At 46.4% G+C, this 17,803-nt stretch overlaps 1 protein-coding gene across 8 annotated transcripts in view; it reads right to left on the reverse strand.

Annotated features, from left to right (window-relative positions):
- The window catches only part of USP54 (ubiquitin specific peptidase 54), a 1,650,598-nt gene that overhangs the window by 665,668 nt on the left and 967,127 nt on the right, over positions 1–17,803 (reverse strand). The window lies entirely within an intron of this gene.

Genomic DNA, 17,803 nt, shown 5'->3' on the forward strand with positions numbered 1-17,803 from the left:
TCCCTCACATTTAACTACCTCCCAAAGTGATAGCCTTATTGGAGGAAAACTGCTCCGGCTGTGGAACTCTGGGTATCACACTCTCCTGACCCAATCCAGGTTAATGAAAATGACTTGTCCTGATCTTCTTCACAACTCAATATAGGCGTGGTAGCGATACAAATGCTTCTGGAAGCTCCATATTCCATTACAGTTGGAAAGCAACCCCTAACAAATGCCTTAGAGGGAATTGGAGTGTACAAAATTGCTGATGCAGCGTGTTATCTACAGTGGTGAATCGATCTAGCCAGGGGATTTGCCACTGTTTGACAATACCCTGCACCATGTCAGTATGGCGATGCCATTTATGATCTACCTGATGAAGTGTGCTCAGCTCATCTCTGACATTTATTAGCCACACCAGGTGATTGGCGACTAAGAAGTTGTCTGCTGCTCTAGCCAAAGCTGCAGGGTCTCCCTGCACAAGACCCAGGACCCCACACTATGCTGTTTGTTGTAATACCACCCAACAGCGTTACGTGTATGAAACTTCACCAGCCTCCCCCTGAAAAAAACAGTAATGCTTTGACGAGCAGATGGATCTCTTTCTCTCAAAGACACCCCCTAATGCAGAAGCAACACTTCTTAACCACTGTGAACTCAAGGTGGGTAGGGGAAGAGTGCCCTGCCACATGTCACGCTGGCATCCATCAGCCAGCATTACAGCTCATGTGCTATCTACTTTGGAACCCTGGATGGAGTCGGAGAGGCAGCCATGATGCTAGGCCCACTAGGATCTAAAGGTCCACTGCAGGGCTTGTATGGACCACCTATCATTCAGGATGAGGAGGATACACAAGGCCAGAAGACCAAGACGCCTCAGGTACAGGAACATATGTATTCCCAACCTCTGAATATTGCCAGTGACCACTGTCATCGGTTTAGATGGGGCAGAGGTCAGACTGAAGGTAAGAATGGCCAACTGAAAAGGATGGAGGCCCCCTTGAGCCCCAAGTAATGCCTATGAGACTGCATACGTAGTATATAGAAATAAGCATCATGCAACCTGAAGGACACCATCCAGTTTCCAGGGTCTAGAGACATTAGAATTTGTCATTCTGAATAAAGGCATACATTGGGTGTAGATCCATGACAGGCCTGAGGACCCCATCCTTTAGAATGAGGCAGCAGTACAATAGCACCTTTCTCTTCTCTCCAATTCGTGTACACATTCAATGGCACCTTTGGAGATTAAAAGATTGACCTCCTGTATCAAGATTGCTGAGTGCTCCTTTGAATGTCACTGCAGTGTAGAAGGAAGGTGCTGTTGGGAGGAATTAAAGTAACGGGTGTATTAATTTTGAACACTTTTAAATCATTATTGTCCAATACGACCCCTAACAGTGCAGTGAAAACATGAAATAACTGAACTGGCTGCTGTACAATCATTTAAGAAGGATGGTATTGCCTGCACTCAAGTTCTCCGGAGTAACCCCTGAATTTCCTGAGCTAACGGGGAAATTGCTTTACAGACGTCAATAACCGCAAGAATCTGTCAGAATGTGATGATCTTTGAATTGTTCAAGTGTTGCATCAACCTTTTCTATGAAAAAGCCTGGATCCATCAAAGGGCATATCCATTTGGGATGCCAGTAAGTCACCAGAAAAAAAAATGGCCAGCCTCATCCAGGCATGCCTTCTAGTGACACAGTGGTGCCACTAGCTCTGCCAATGCAGTCAGTAGTGTCCGGGCCGGTTTGGAGTATGTATTTTCCTGCACCCTCGCTTTTATTTATTATTTGGGCCTGTAAGGCCTTATTATCTTCAGGGACTGCTGGCAAGATCTCACTGGCCACATTGCATAATGCTGTGCACCTGCCCAATAAGCCCACCTCAATGATGCATCCAAGGACCAGGCTAGCTGTAGAGAACATTCTCCTCGCAACAGCATTGATTCTTTTGGATGGCCTCAATGGAGGATTGGTTAGAAAAGAAGTCGGATTGATCTTACTTGTTAAGACCTGCATAATCAGCCTCTGGTGTACAGTGTTCAGAGGTAAAATCTGGATTACTGGGGGCAGGCCTATGTCGCATAGCCACAGTTCGGCATGGTTTGGTAAAGTGGTCATAAAGAACTCAGTAAGGGATTCAGTAAATTGCAATAATGGCTCAAATGAAGTGGGCCCTGGTTATACAATCTCAGTTAAAATGTTTTTGCCTCAATGGAAGGCAAATGTAGTTCTAGAGCCTTATCTGCCCCCAAACGAGCACTGCGTATGAGGCACTTTCCACTACTGGTGGCCCATATGGTGAGTCCAGATCAATTTCAGGAGATCTAGCCTAATAGCATTTTGTAGGCCTAGGTACAGAGCATCATCTATGCAATAAGGGGCAATAAATCCAATACCAATTCCCATTCTTGGAGGCCATAAAACCCTCTGATACTTGGTCAGAATCAGAGCCAAAAAAAGAATAGAGCCTGTGCAGGGAATGGCGTCAAGGCAGAGGTCTCAGATTAGTCAGGCAGTATGACAACTGGATGCACTTTAGTGATTTTGCAGTGCAACATTGATCTATATCGCACCGAGGTGGGCTTAGCGCCCGAGATTGGCACCAGTTCTACGGGACCTATGGAGTTGCCCGCAATAGTGCTAGGGGACAGAGAATACTAAAATAGCATATAAAATGTATTGGGAATGTGTGGCTTGAGAGTCAAGATGGCAGTCGCACTGCAAGAGTGCTCCAGACCCCGCCATCATCCACTCTAATCTATTGCCATCACACTGCAACATTTCTGCCTTGAACCTGCCTCTCATTGCTCCTGGAGTCCACAGCTGCTGATTTATGTTTAGGGAAGCGTGGCTACCCCAATTACCTGCCACTCCTCATGGTGTCATGGCTCCTGGCATAGTCGGCCCGCAAACCTTAATGGATGCCTGCTTCTCTTCTGCTCCAGAGGGCCATCCTGCCTGATCCTCCAGCGACCCTGTCAAACCTAGTTTGCCATCGGGTGACACCGACCTGCCGCGGTCTCCTGAGGCCCGCCTCTGCAGGCCTGTGATCTCCTGTGCCCCGGGGGGAGACGCGCCAATATCGTGCCTCCGACCCTGAGGCCTCCAGAGGCCGCTAGTCTGTGTTATTCACTCCCCGCAGGCCCATGCCCTCTGATACCCCAGGGTGAGAATGTGATGGATCCTCCAAGTCGCTGCCTCTTTACGATCGGGAGAGCTGCGACTTTCCCAATATGGCCGCTGAGATGCCCCATACAGGAAGTAGCGGTGGCGGTGCAGACTCCTCAACTCGACGTGAGGAGGCAACGCCCATCGAAGATGGAAAAAAAGCAGGAAGAGGAGAAGACATGGTGGACTGGTGAATTGCGAGGGGAGATACGAAGCAAGAGGAGAACGAAACCAGCACGACCGGCGAAGAAGAGAGAAGGCGTACCAGCGAAGAAGACTTCCCAATGTACGAGGACAACTGCAGAGATACAGGGGGACCCAGGACATCGGAAAACCGCTCCCAGAGCACCGCGAGCGAGACCGGCACTCTGAGGAGAAACGAGGAGGTGGGATCTCCCCCTAACATGGCCCTGGAGTGTCATGGGCTCAGGCACCAGCTACACATGCATTTACTTTACGAGGCTGGTGGGCAGGGTTAAGGGCCACACCAACCTCAACACGGTGATATCCCTCACTTTAGGCACTGCACAGTTAGGGCCACTGGTGGAGGTGCACTAATCCCAACCCCTTGTTTTGAAAAGAAGGCAGTAGCCTGAAGTTTTTCCTTTCTTTCTTCCATATACCCTCCTGAGTGCTGCACCCAGGACAAGAAGCAAGCAGCAGCAGAGAGGAGAAGAAGACACCAAAGCCGACCAGACACTGTCTAAAGGCACCCTGTAAAGAGGAGAAGAGGAGGCTTGTTTAATTTGGTGCTTGCAATAAAACAGTCAAATCCTTCAAACATCTGTGTGTCATACAAACCAGGGAGGGATCGAGATTGTCCCCACAGGGCCACGCTGGCCTACTACCCTTGCAGTTGCCATTCTGAGGCCTGTCCAGCCTGACGCGAGGCTACGTGATCCCGTGCAGGGACCTTTGAGCCCCCCGGACCTCCTAAGGACAGTGTAGCAGATACCCTGCCCAAGATGGCGAGCGGACTGTTCCGCGACATGGCCCCCGCCTTGGTGGCAAACCATCATTTGGGATTGAGCCCCAGTGAGCCCTGAGACCCTATCTGAGCCTGCCCCTCACCCGTGTCTATAAGAAACCCACATCGGGGGCTGATGCCCGATGGAGGGCGCGCGTGGGATCATGTGCTCTTGTGACCTAGTGCGCCCGACTGCCCTCCTTCCATGGTAGGGGCCTGCCTTCAGCCACAACCAGATCTCATATTGGACCATCTGGACCTGGAGATGGGACTTCAGCAGTGGTGGAACTCTGTTGCTCCATCAGGCTGCCTCCTACCCTAAGATTGTGGGCATTATCTGGGCCTCTAGGGGTGAACCTGTCCAGACCTCGCACCCTCTGTGGTTCGTGCTTTGGCCTAGGTCTCCCCTGAAGGCCTGCTGGAATGCACTACTAGGGCACCCAGTGCACTATGGACACTGTAACCCGTGCGCCCAAGCCACTGCAGTCCGGACAGGTTCTGCCTTGCCCCCATTCTTCCTGGTAAGTCCCCGCCCCTGTCAATAGCCTCCTCCTAGACCCAGGGGTGCTTCATTGCTGCGACGTCCCAGCACAGTTTGGGCTCCGCTTCTGCGATACTCACCCGTTTATCTACTCTTGCCCACTGAGTGAGGCCCTCCCATGTGCCCTGGAGATCCAGAGAATGAGCGGTTTTCTCCCCCCTGGCAGTCGATGCCAAGCCATTGAGTGCGTATTTCCCTGCAGCAATCCCTTCTCAGCTATATTCGCTTGTGGAACACCCTACCAACACTCAACTGCTGCAATACAACCTACCACCCACTTGGTGGATGCCAGTCCTGTAAGCTACAGCCTATCATCTCTCTTCACTTCACTCTCGTCCTGCGCTAGGGGAGACCTTGCACGACTCATCCACGTTGTCCTCGCCGGCACCCAATGAACACCTAACCCACCACCCCTGACCCCTCTCCTCGCAGAAAGCTCTCTACAATCACGGAATTGGCTGCTCGTGCTGCAGCGAAGCTGTGGCAAGCAGGCTAAAGATAAATCGGCCCACCCAGTGACCTCACAGACTCGTATGGATCAATCCACCAACGGACCCATGACTGGACACCCTGGGTGCACCGGTGTGGAAAAATCCACCTCATCGGATGGAGATCTTGCCACGATCCCTCAGGCCATTCAGACCTCCCAAGCTAGTGTGGAAGCCAAAATTGTAGCGGTGCGGTGGACATGGCGTTGCTTTGCCAGGACCTCTGCAATGCCACAGCCAGGATCACTCAAGCCGAATCCCAGATATCCATAGTGGAAGAAGTCACAACTCTTAAGTCCTAGGTATATAGAATTTTCAGACACACAACAGATCTGCATCACCACGCCACAGATGCTGAGAATCGCTCCTGCGTAACAATGTGTGCATAATTGACATCCTTGAAGGCTCTGAACCTCAACAACTCGCAGACTTTCTTGAAACTTGAATCAAATCCTGGAAGCCTATGGACCAATTGTCCTTCTAGTTCACAACAGAAAGGGCCTATCTGGATCTGAGCCCTAAACCTCCCTCAGGTGCCCCTCCCAGACCAGTGATCACTCACGTCCTTAACTCCAGAGACAAAGATACCATCCTTAGAGAGGCCCGCTCCCAGCCAGAGCTCCGCTGGAGACACCAAGGTTCTCCTTTTCCCCGATTACACCTGGGAAGTTCAACAACAATACCTCTCGTACCTAGAGGTTAAACAAACACAGGATGATAGGCCACCCATATCGCCTTCTGCTTCCTGCCAGGCTCCAATTGATCCATTCCAACAAATCCAACTTCTTTGATACTCCAGAAATCTGCCTGACTGTGGCTTATGGAAGAACGCCCACTTCGAGAACATGCAGAGACCTTCCCACAAGGATCCAGACCCACCGGATCTGCTGAGAATACACAGGCACAGACTAGAGTGGGAGGCCCCCCTGGATGTAGCATCATCACTACCTACTGATAACCATGCAGACACAGACCTGTCTCAGAGTCCTGCCCTATAACTTCCATGCTAATTATTGTAAATGGGTCACAAAGGCATTCCTATTTGAACATTGTTGAACATATTTCGATGGTTGTCACTTATCCTTGACTATGGAGGGGTCCACCACTCCTTTTCTCCTCTTTATATGCTGTTTTACTTCACATTTTTCCTTTTTAGGGAGACAGATGCTTCTGGGGTGGGTAGGGTGTTGGGGGCTGGGGATTCAGTATACTGTCAATGTTACTTCAGTTGTTAGAGACACACCAAACCGTGGCACGACTCCCTATCATGCACTGCAAGCAAACGGTCAGATACCCGGGTGGGACGCGGTGCTTTCCTCTCCTCCATCTTCCTTGCGTGTGAACCTTTCTGCCCCCGCAATGGCGCCCTTTCGCATTTGTCCTGGAACATTAATGGTCTCCTAGACCATGTGAAGCATACCACAGTCCTACACTTTGCTCACCGACACCTCCCCGAGGTCCTCCTACTCCGAGACCCTACTCAGTTGCTCTCAGGGCCTAACACCCTATGTAACAACTGTGGATACCATATCTCCCTCACTAAGACACTGCTAAATGCCCAAACCACCTCCCTGGATACAAGTTCCCATAAGACTTCTGTAAAAGGTCTCTGTGCGCCTATTAATGCCTGGTCACTTGTAAAAGATGCCCACGAATTCACGGAATTTGTAAAGAGCCATCATATTTGTCATGGAAACATGGGCAAATAACTCTTGGCCTGATCTTATTAATGCAACTCCTCAAGGGTGCTCTATTGCTAGACTAACAAGACCCGTAAAAAGAGGAGAAGGGCTAGAGATTGTTTATAAAAACAGCTTTAAAAGCAAATTCAACCCTATGTCCAACTTGGAGGTCGAAGCACTCTCCTGCTCTTTGAATTAGCTAACTACCATTCCTTGAAAGAATTACTCATTTACCGCCCTCCAGGCCAGAGAAGCAGCTTTCTCCAATCCACAGATACTCTCCTCGAGGTCAGGCCTGCTATAGTGACCACACTCTATTAGTCGATTTTAACTTTCACTTGGAACTCCCAGAGGATAAAGAAACCGTGGTTATTTTAGAGATCATGAACACCGTAGGCCTCCCTCAACTACTGCACCAGCCTACCCACTTAGCTGGTCATACCTTGGATGCTATTTTTTTCAAATAACCAGCTCATTAACATCAAGTACTTCCTTCCTCCTACCTGGTCTGTGCACAATGCTGTCACATTTAAATGAAACGTCCCCTGCTTACCCAAAACAGAATTTGTTTTACTAACTCCACTTCCTACAGAGTTTGGGGTAAAACTGATTACAACATACTGGTGCAACAACTTTCTTCCATTGAGCCCATAACTTCATCTGACCAAAATTGGGCCACAGTTGAATACTCAGAATGGCTAAGCTCTGCCATCTCTAAAGCTGTCCCCCTCAAAAATTCCAACTGTGGCAGAAAGAAACCATTTACACCTTAGTTCACCGAGGACCTCCGCCTCTAAAAACAAAACTGCAGTAGGCATGAGAGGAAATGGAGTACTAACTATGACTTCAATGATAAAGAAATCTATAAACTCTCTCTTCATAAATACAAGACCCTAATCACTAAAGAAAAGACTACTTTCTTTACTTATCAAATCGAATCTTCAAAAAAGTCCACAGGGATCTATTTCAGGTTATTAGCAAGTTAAGCAAACTACCCAAGTTAAAAGGACCCAACAATAGTCAAATTTTCTGCGACAAGATAGCCCCTACATTTGTGCAACAAAGTAGATCAAATATACAATTTACCCCAGTAACCACTCCTTGTCAGCCCACCAGTTCAGCAATGACCCTATTACCCTGAGCTGGGTAGCAGCACTTCAGCCAATCTTAGTGAATTCACCCCCACCACCTTGCCAGAAGTTCTCAATATCATGCAATCCACCAAACCTGGATTGCCCTATGACTCGTGCACCCCTCTACTCTCAAGCAAATTCCTGAAACTAATGCTCCCTATCCAACCAACATCTTTAATCGGATGTTTGCTACAGGGATCTTTACCAACATGTGGAAGAAGGCCTCATTTTTTCCACTTCTCAAGAAACCCAATCTGAATCCAGAGAATCGAGCCAACTCAAGCGCTATCACCAGAATGCCCTTTCCGGCAAAGCTAGTAGAACAAATAATAAATACCCAACTAACGCTATTTATACAATCTAATCATCTACTAGTAGAACCTACACAATTTGGTTTTAGGACTGAGCACAGCACAGAGACCGCACTGATCAAAATGATCGATGAGGTACAGCAGCCCTCATTCTTCTTGACTTATCGGCGGCCTTCGATACGGTAAATAACTCTACTCTGATCATTTCACCTCAAACTTCTTGGCATGCACAACAAAGCTCTTGATCTGCTATGGTCCTTCCTGACGGGCAGAGAACATTCAGTGGTGTTGGACAACATCACGTCCAAACCATTCTCTCTTCCTTGAGGAGCCCCGCAGGGGTTATCTCTCAGTCCTTTACTTTTCAACATCTACATCACTGAATTAGCATCCCTTATCAGGTCTTTTGGCTTCAAACCACATCCTGCGATGATGACACACAAATCGTCCTGTCCGCTTCCAACTACGTTAACTACACTAACCTCCAACTTCACAACTGTATGAGAGCTATAGGTAAATGGATGGGTAAACATTGCCTCAAACTGAACTGAGTCAAAACCAAGGTCATTCTTTTGGCAATGATCCACAAATCTGGAACCCTACTTGCTGGCCAACTGGACTATGAGTACTTCCCTCCCCACTCCTTAACACAAAAAACCTGGGAGCCCTAATTGACCAGCTAAATTTTAGTAAACATATCAACTTAGTCACTTACTTATGCTTCAACACCCTCAGAATCATCAGGAAAATCCTCCCTCATTCCCCTCAACTCAAGGAAAACATTAATCACCATGTTAATCCTCACTAAACTGGATTATTGCAATGGACTATACCTAAATCTCCAAAAGCAACACGTGAATAAACTGCAAAGTGTTCAGAATACAGCTGCTAGACTTCTCCTGGACCTTCCAAAGTTTCAGTCAGTATCCCAAGCCATTAAGGGACTTCACTGGCTACCAGTAGGCAATCAAATTACATTTAAAGCACTTTTTCTTACTTACAAAGCTCTCCACAACTCTGGCCCTGATCATCTCAAACAATCCTTAGCGTGGTATGAACCCAGTAGTGATTGCGATCTGAAGGCTCTCTGAAGGTTACACGCCCCAGGTTCAAAAGACTCAAATGGGGGTGGTTGCTTTGCTTCTGAAGTTTCAAAACTCTGGAATATCTTACCTCCTAACATTAGAGCTGCTCACTCCCTGTTAACCTTTAGAAAACTGCTGAAACCCTGGCTTTTTAACAACCAGTATTCTTATCGTTCAATGTTTGCTATGCTGAGTCATTACCAAGAAACCCCCGGGTATATGTGTGCGTTAGAAATTTATTAATATAACATAACAAAAGAATCACCTTATGGGTAATCACTTCCCCTTTTAGGCACACAAAGGCCACAACAGGGTCTTTCATGTGGGTTACACTCGTTTGTCCCGAATGGTGGCTATCCTGCTGCGGCGCTCCTTCCCCCTTTCAGTCTCCTGTGCTGTTCGTGACCTGCAGGGCCGCTTCCTTGCACTCACTGGAACGCTTGAAGGCCAGAACGTTAATCTAGTGAATGTTTATGCTCTGCCTGTGGCCCTTAGCACCTTTCTCTGTGATCATTCTAGACCTCCCACAAGGGATGACATTAATCAGGGGTGACTTTAATGCGCTTCATATCCCGTAAGTTAATGGAACTGTAGTGTGGGCTATTCGGGCTGCACCAGTAAATGAGTCCTCAAAATCTGATATAGCATAAAGGTGCTCACACTTGACTTGACCCCACTACTGAGCGGTAAAATTTCAGAGAAAAATAATTTCTCTTCTAATAGCAAAGATAGTATCAAGGAGCACACTAATATCTAAAGCAATTCAAATGTCAAGTACAATATAATCTTTTAAATCATGGCATTAATGAAACATAAGTAGACAGGTGTCTTGATAGTTATTTAATTCAGTTATGCACAATTAGAAGAATGAATACATGCATCAGCTCAGCCAATGCATTTCTCCATAAAAGGACTTCCTCAGGGTTAAAATATGGCGTGGTATCAATACCAATGGAGCAGGCCTTCCGATGGTGAATAGTTAAATTGTGATCTCACAGATAGACGACTGGCAAGAAGACAGGATATTTGTCCAGGAGACCTTACTTTCTTTACGCTATGCGGAATCCCAGCGATTATATATTAATCAAGAAGGATTTTTGCTGATAAGATTCAACTGCATCTATTTATCAATAAAGAATTACTCCATTCTTGGAAATTCGTATCTCAACCAAGGAACTGAATCTTCAATTTGGGCGATTGATAGCATGCAGCGGGGGATTCACAACACGAAATATGACTATTCTCCATCGGTAGTGATACCACACCATATTTTAACCCTGATGAAGTCCTTTTACGGACGAAACGTGTTGGCTGGGCTGATGCATGTATTCATTCTTCTAATTGTGAAAATAAAAGCAACATAACTGAATTCAAGATCTATCAAGACTCCAGTCTACATATGTTTCATTAATGCCATGATTTAAAAGATTATATTGTACTTGACATTTGAATTGCTTTAGATATTAGTGTGCTCCCTGATATTATATTTGTTCATATCCAGAAAGATTATACCACTAGTCCCCCTCTCTGTATCCAGGCACTCAAGGGCTTGTAACCTCTCTGACTGGGCCACCACCCTTGGCCTCTGTGATGTCTGGAGGATATGGAACCCAAGGTGTCGCCAGTTCACACATACCTCCGCTACACATCACACCCACTCACGCATAGACCTTGCCTTCATGCCCACCCTCGATTGTCGCGCCATCTCACAAGCCCAGATTCCCTCCTGAGGCATATCTGATCACACTCCTCTCCTCATCTATCTTGACTCCCCAAGGAATGGTCTACGTCCCATGTGACTCATCAACGCATGGTATCTCCAGGACGAATCCTGTGTTCAGGGCCTGGGCGCTGAACTCCAGGCATACTTTCACAGTAAGGAAGGCTCGGTCATAGCTGTTCGCACCCTCTGGGCCGCCAGTGAAGAGACTATAAGGATCTTTGCCAGTGGACACATCCAGATGCAGAAACGTGCCCACTCCCTCCACATCACTCAGCTGGAGACGCGTGTCCTCCATTTGGAGAGAAGCCTTGTGACAGATCCCCATGGTGACACCTCCAGACAACTGGGTCACCTATATGAAGAAATTCACCTCCAATCACTGGAAGCTGCCAAACATGTGTGGCATGCCACGATGACCAGAATCTATGGGTGGGGGGGACCAAAGGTGGGAACTGCTGTACTGGCTGGCCTGCTGCCAACAAGCGACCAGAATTGTGCCCTGAAATCATTGATGAATACGGTAACTCTTTTCATACCCTCCCTGAGATTACATAGATATTTGCCCTCTACTACCATCGCTTATACATGCCCTCCTGCGTGGAGACACAGACTCCTCCACTCAGTTCCTTAATGATGTTCCCCTCCCTCAACTGTCCCAACTGAAGCCAGAAGACAGGTCGAGCTCTTCTCAGCCGAGGAGATAGGTGCGAACTTGTCAGTGGTGGACCCTGGCACTGTTGGCTTTCCAGCAGAATACTACACTACATTTCGCTATATCCTGACCCCTCAACTCCTGGCTCTCTATAAGGTGGTGTGACAGACAGGCACCTTTCCCCCAGATATAGACATCGCCATGATAGTGGTGATTCCAAAAACACAACATCCTTCCACGGCGTGCACCGATTACTGCCCAATATCCCTCATCAAGGAGGAAGTTAAGATCTTCACCACACTGCTGGCCACCTATTTCAAAGAAGTCCTACACACATTGATACAGCTGGACCAATGCAGGTTTATGCCGGCTCGTAGCACGAGACGCCTTGACCGTGTCCTGGCCCACCATCCTCTTCTGCCTTCTGACTTAGCCTTACTTTTTATTGATTTTGAAAAGACGTATGATACGGTGGACTAGGGCTACCTACAGTTACTGCTGGTATGGGCCGCTTTGGAGGATGGTCCAGGCCCTTTTCTCCAATCCCACAGCACAGGTTCAGATCAATGGTGTCCTCACCCAAGCCTCCCCATTAGACGAGGGACGAGGCAGGGCTGCCCCTTGTTCCCTTCCTTTTTGCACTAGAAATAGAACCACGAGCGCAACTCAGCCATACTGATGTTCAACTACGTGGGTGGGATTGGAGTGATGGCCACAAGGATTGCTGAGCCATATACGCAGACAACATCCTTCTCTATCTGGTGGACCCCACAACAAGTGGCCCTTGTTGTCTCCATCTCCTCCAATACTTTGGGGAGGGCTTGAGTCTCCAGAAGAAACCCTCCCAAATCATTGTTGGTGCCTCTGGCCTGTCCTGAGATTGCTTTGCCAGAGAAGGAGACGATTCCTATCTGCAAACTCAGCTTCGAATACCTGGGAATCTGGGTAGCACTACACCCTGAACTCGCCTGATCCCTTAATCTCGAGCCTCTGGCACGGAGGGCCAAAGCTGACCTCGCTAAATGGCAGTCTCTCCCCTGAGCGTAATGGGTTGCATAGCTATATATAAAATGATGATCCTGCCGCGGTTTTATACATCTTTTCGAACCTGCCACTCCTCATACCATGGTCATGGTTTCGGGCCCTGGACAGGATCACAGCCTCCTTCCTGTAACATGGATGCAGACCCCGTCTTGCCTTTGCTAATTGCCAGTGTGACCCATACGAGAGTGGCCTTGATATGACAACCTCTACCACTACTGTCTGGCCTCTCACCTCAAAGTAATTCACAACTGGTTTAATGGCAGCTGGTCAGATCCCACCTACTAGTTGGAGCTATTCACTCTAGGATTCCCTCAAATACTAGCCATGTTCTATAGCTGCCCAACGACACACCTCTAGTGACCAAAACGTTTTTTCTAGCTTGGAGGGACTCCTTACATCACACTCACTAGGACAGCAAACTCACGCAACAAACTCCTCTCTGGCACAGCACCCAGTTGCGGGAGGTGGAAACATTGCAGGGCTTTGGGAGATGGGATCATATTGGGATTTCACAACTAGGCACTGTCTGGTCGGGGACAAACATGCGGTCTTTTTCAAGAACTCCAAACCACTTATGCCCCTGCTAAAGCACAATTCTATAAATAACTTCAATTGAGTTCTTCAGTCGCATGCCTCACAGACTGACTCTATCCCTGAGTTCAACCCGCTGGAGGCTAAACTCCATGGGTGATCTGGATAAAGGTGGGATCTCCAAAATATGCCATACTTTGGTAGTCAATGCCCTAGGCACTTTAGATCATCTCAAAACCCAGTGCGAGAACTGAATAGGTCCCTTTGAGAACAATGACTGGAGAGACACACTGATGGTGCCTCAGGTTATCACAATTTCTTCCAGGTTGCGATGGATTCAAATGTACTACCTTCATAGTGCTTCTCTCTCACCAGCTAGACTACATGGAGCAGGCCTCCTCCCTGAGCCCACTTGCCCCCATTGTGGTGACGCTCCTGCCTGCTTCTATCACATGGTCTGTTTATGTCCAAGGATTAAGGAGCGAAGGTATGCAGTGGTGGGAGAGATGACTACTGCTGTTGTGAGTCCTCAATGGCTCTGGAAGCACAAGGGCTTATCAGTCCTTCTAGCGTATGGCCCTTATGGCTGCCTAATGTGACACTGCCACTCGCTGAAAATATCCCACCCCACATAACCTTTTGCAGTGGACTGGTGCGTACAGCAAGAAATACAGGTGTACGAGGCCAGGGGATGTCCCCTCAAACATGGTTAAGTTTGGGAGAAGTAGCTGGGAAAATTAGCCTAATGTCCTGTCTGAAGACTGGGGTGCTGTGGCTGTTTTGTGTCCCATGTATTATGTCATTTGATAGCCAATGCCTTTATCCAACGCCATATAGTCTTGTCCGACAAGCTACTGGTGTGTCCTGTTGGTTTTCTCCATGCAAAATTAATAGAATCTGTTCATCATAAATAAAAATGTATTGAAACATCTCCCAGTCCTAATGCTTGATTTATAAAAGAATGCGAGCTGGTGCCCAAAGCTCTGCTGAGAAGCTCGCAGCCGGAGGAATTAAATTTTAGCATGCCAAACACTAAGGCTGCTTAGCCTTGATTCCACCTCATGCCCCTTTAATCCACTACCAGACACTCCCGGTCTCTTCATCGCACTCCTGCTACTTTCTCCTTTTGTGATGTTTAAAAAAAAAAAAGAAAATATTTATTTTATTTTGGTACTTCTGTCTTTCTTTTTCTCCTCCGTTTCGTTTGGTGTGTCTTGCTCTCAGGAAATGTCCAATCAGGAAAAATAATTGCCAGTCCCTAAAAATGAGTGCAGGTGGCCCACGCCAGCTCAAATTAAGAGCTGCCCAGTCAACAGAATATTCAGTAATATGTTAACATTCTCCTCACTAGATCACAACCTGCTTCTTTTGTAACCAAAAGTATGGATCATTGAATGTTCTCACTCTTTTAAGGACACTGGATCAACTGGGCAAAGAACGAGGTATTGTCAATGACCAATCATACAAGGAAATCAACACTTGTTGGATACACTTTCACAGGGGTCCCCAAGCACCTAAAGTAGTTGGATGTCCATGACAACCAGGGCTTTAAAGACATTATGATTGACAACATGAATCCCCTCATGCAAAAGACCTGTGTGGATTTACTTCACTGGTCATGCTTTTAATTGCTACTGTGGGACAGAGCTCAGGTGGTGAAATTGCACCATAATTTAACTAGGTGTTCAAGCAGAGCATAGGTAAGCCAGGCAAGGCGGTGCACATGCTTTTGCTAACATCCTGAAAAAGCCTGGCTAAACCTGACAGTATCCAGCACAAAGGGACATCTATCTCCCAAAATAAATGGACTGAATGCCCACTGAGAAGCTTAAGAAAAATACCCAAAAAACATGAAACACAAGTTTAGACAGTATCTAATGAAAAGAGGCCTAAGGGTAAGTGGTCCACAGTCGGAGATGTAGCTACATAAGCCATTTCAGGAGCCAAGGTGACTGCCAAGCAGTATGAGGTAAAGAGGACGGATCAATGGGGAAAAGAGACAAACTGAAGTAAGGGAAGTGAAGAGAGAGCCTGGGACTGTGACAAGAAGAGAGACAAAGCCTCAGGTGCTTGAACTAGGTTAAAGCACTATGTGAATGGCCAGATACCCACACAGTAGACATGAGGCGGCAAAGACACAGAAAACCAAGGGGGAAGCTGAAAAGGAGGACCTGAGAGACCTGGAAAGAGAAGGGCCCTATGAAGAGGAGAAGAGAGCAGGCCCAGGCAGGCAGCGGATGGGCTGGAGGCCTAGGTTAGAATTCCAGGTGGGACTGGCTCTGCCTCTGCTGAAGACCATGAACAGTCCTGCAGATATCTGAAAGGAGCCAGGCATTTGAGGGGTGAAAAAGCAAAGACCAGAACCTAAAAGAGAGTAGGAGATGCTGCACCCTAATGAAGAATGGAAATAACCAGGACCAATCATCACTGAGACAGAGCAGAAAACAAGCGGTGGACCAGGCATAGCGGGGAAGAGGTAACACAGAACATAGTGGTACAGGGAGTGGCTGCTTAGCCCCTCCATCCCCTAAAAATGCAAGTGACTGCAAAGCAGAAAGACCGTGGCAGATAAGAGGTGATGAAAGGAGAATGATTGAAGGGGAGAAACTGATGGGTACCAACCCCCAACCATCTCTTAACTACCTCAATGGAAAGATTGGACTACAAAATGGAACAGTTTTTCAAAAATATTTCCACCTATGGCGTGTGATGGAAGGTATATGGAAGATCCTCCAGGAAGATGGTCGATCCTGTTTAGTAAAATATGAGTTTGGTATTTAAAAATGTTGAAATGACTTATTTTACATGCCAGCCCACGTGAGAATTACAGACCAAATTTGAGGGTATTGGGTGATTGTCATGCTTCCTGGAAATTTTCACAACTTTATTTAACTAAAGACTCAGGATTCTGGTGTTTTATCAACGTTATGAACTGAGAGGATTATAGATGGGATAGTTTTTACTGGAGCTACATTTAAAACAAAATGGCTTGGTGTATGGTGTTTCACAGATTCACCAACAGGAAGCAGGAAAAGCCTATATCATGAGTGCATGTTTGCTATTTGTTTGTCACTCCACATACAATCAACCTCATGAAATACATTCTTAAAGCGTATCATATTGAGGAGCGTCCTTTACATTTTTTAAAAGGAGTGTGAACAATGGAAGAAAATAAAATACATATTTTGTACATGTCCTTCAACTAAAATAATACTATGCTGCTCTAGAAGAGAAAGAATTAAAGTATTAAAATGTCTATTGTGTGCAAATTGCAAACAAGCCATATGGGGTAATGTAAACATTGAGCTACAAGTGCCCAGATTAGGAAAGGAACCTACAACAAGCATGGATCCTTGCAAAACGAGCATTCAATGAGTGATGTAAGCAGTCGTTAAAGGACAGGACCAAAACGTTTCTGTGAAGTGCAGTGAAAGAGAATTTAGATATGAGATCTAACAAACCTATAAACTGGTCAAGATGGTTAACGTCCTGCAATGTAACAAGATGACACGATCCAACAATTCCAAAAGCTACTTGACATTCAGAGCCTCCTATTATCCTACTATGTCAAGATAATACTATTGCAACTTTACTTCATTATTAAATCGTTGGGTCTTAAAACAGGATCTAATGTCATAAATACTTACTGTTCCTATAATATCCATTACACATGAAATCAAGTCTAAGTTGAATACAACATTTTGATAAGGCACAATAACATTTTTTTTAAATTTGAAAATACAGGAAAAAAGTACAGCAAGATTTATTTGAATTAAATTGTGGTGGTGGTGTGTATCCTTTATAGAAGATGCAAGTGTCTATGACAAGATGTTAACAGCACCAAGTTAAAGAAATGAAAATTAAGTATGCATTGTAGGCTCACACTCACAACTAAAGAAAGAGAAAAAAGTGGAGGCATAACAAAGCTTGGGAACTAAGTGAGAAAGGTCTTGAGGCAACAACTGTAATGATGATACTAGACTGAAGAAGGAACACGGTGGTCTAGCTCTTATGTTAATTAATTTGTCCAGAAACTGAACAATTTACCAATACACCATACACAACGGCAAAGTACACTATTTTAGACAAATTCAGGATTAATCTGAAATAGTAGTGCTCACGCCCTATAGAACGTAGCCCAGTGGATGAACTAAATTAATTGTCTGCCGCCCCCAAAACTCGTGCTGCCCGGGGTGCACCGCCCTACTCACGCACCTCCCCTTGATACACCACTGCTTAATGAGTAATATAACACGTTTACACCTTTCTTCTGTTATATTCCTTGAAAAGCCTCCTTCTCTGCATGCCTTTTTCTCACTCACATTCTTTCTTCATCTCCATTTCCTGTGCTTCCTGATCTGTGTCCCTCTTACATCTGATCTCCAGCTGGGGTGCCATAGAATACTGAAGACAAACTACCATTACCAAGTCCTTTAACATAAACCTCTACCTGATCTTGTCTTTAACATAAAAATTATAATACTAACA

Source organism: Triturus cristatus, chromosome 1_2 (genome assembly GCF_964204655.1).
Source record: "Triturus cristatus chromosome 1_2, aTriCri1.1, whole genome shotgun sequence".
Lineage (NCBI taxonomy): Eukaryota > Metazoa > Chordata > Amphibia > Caudata > Salamandridae > Triturus > Triturus cristatus.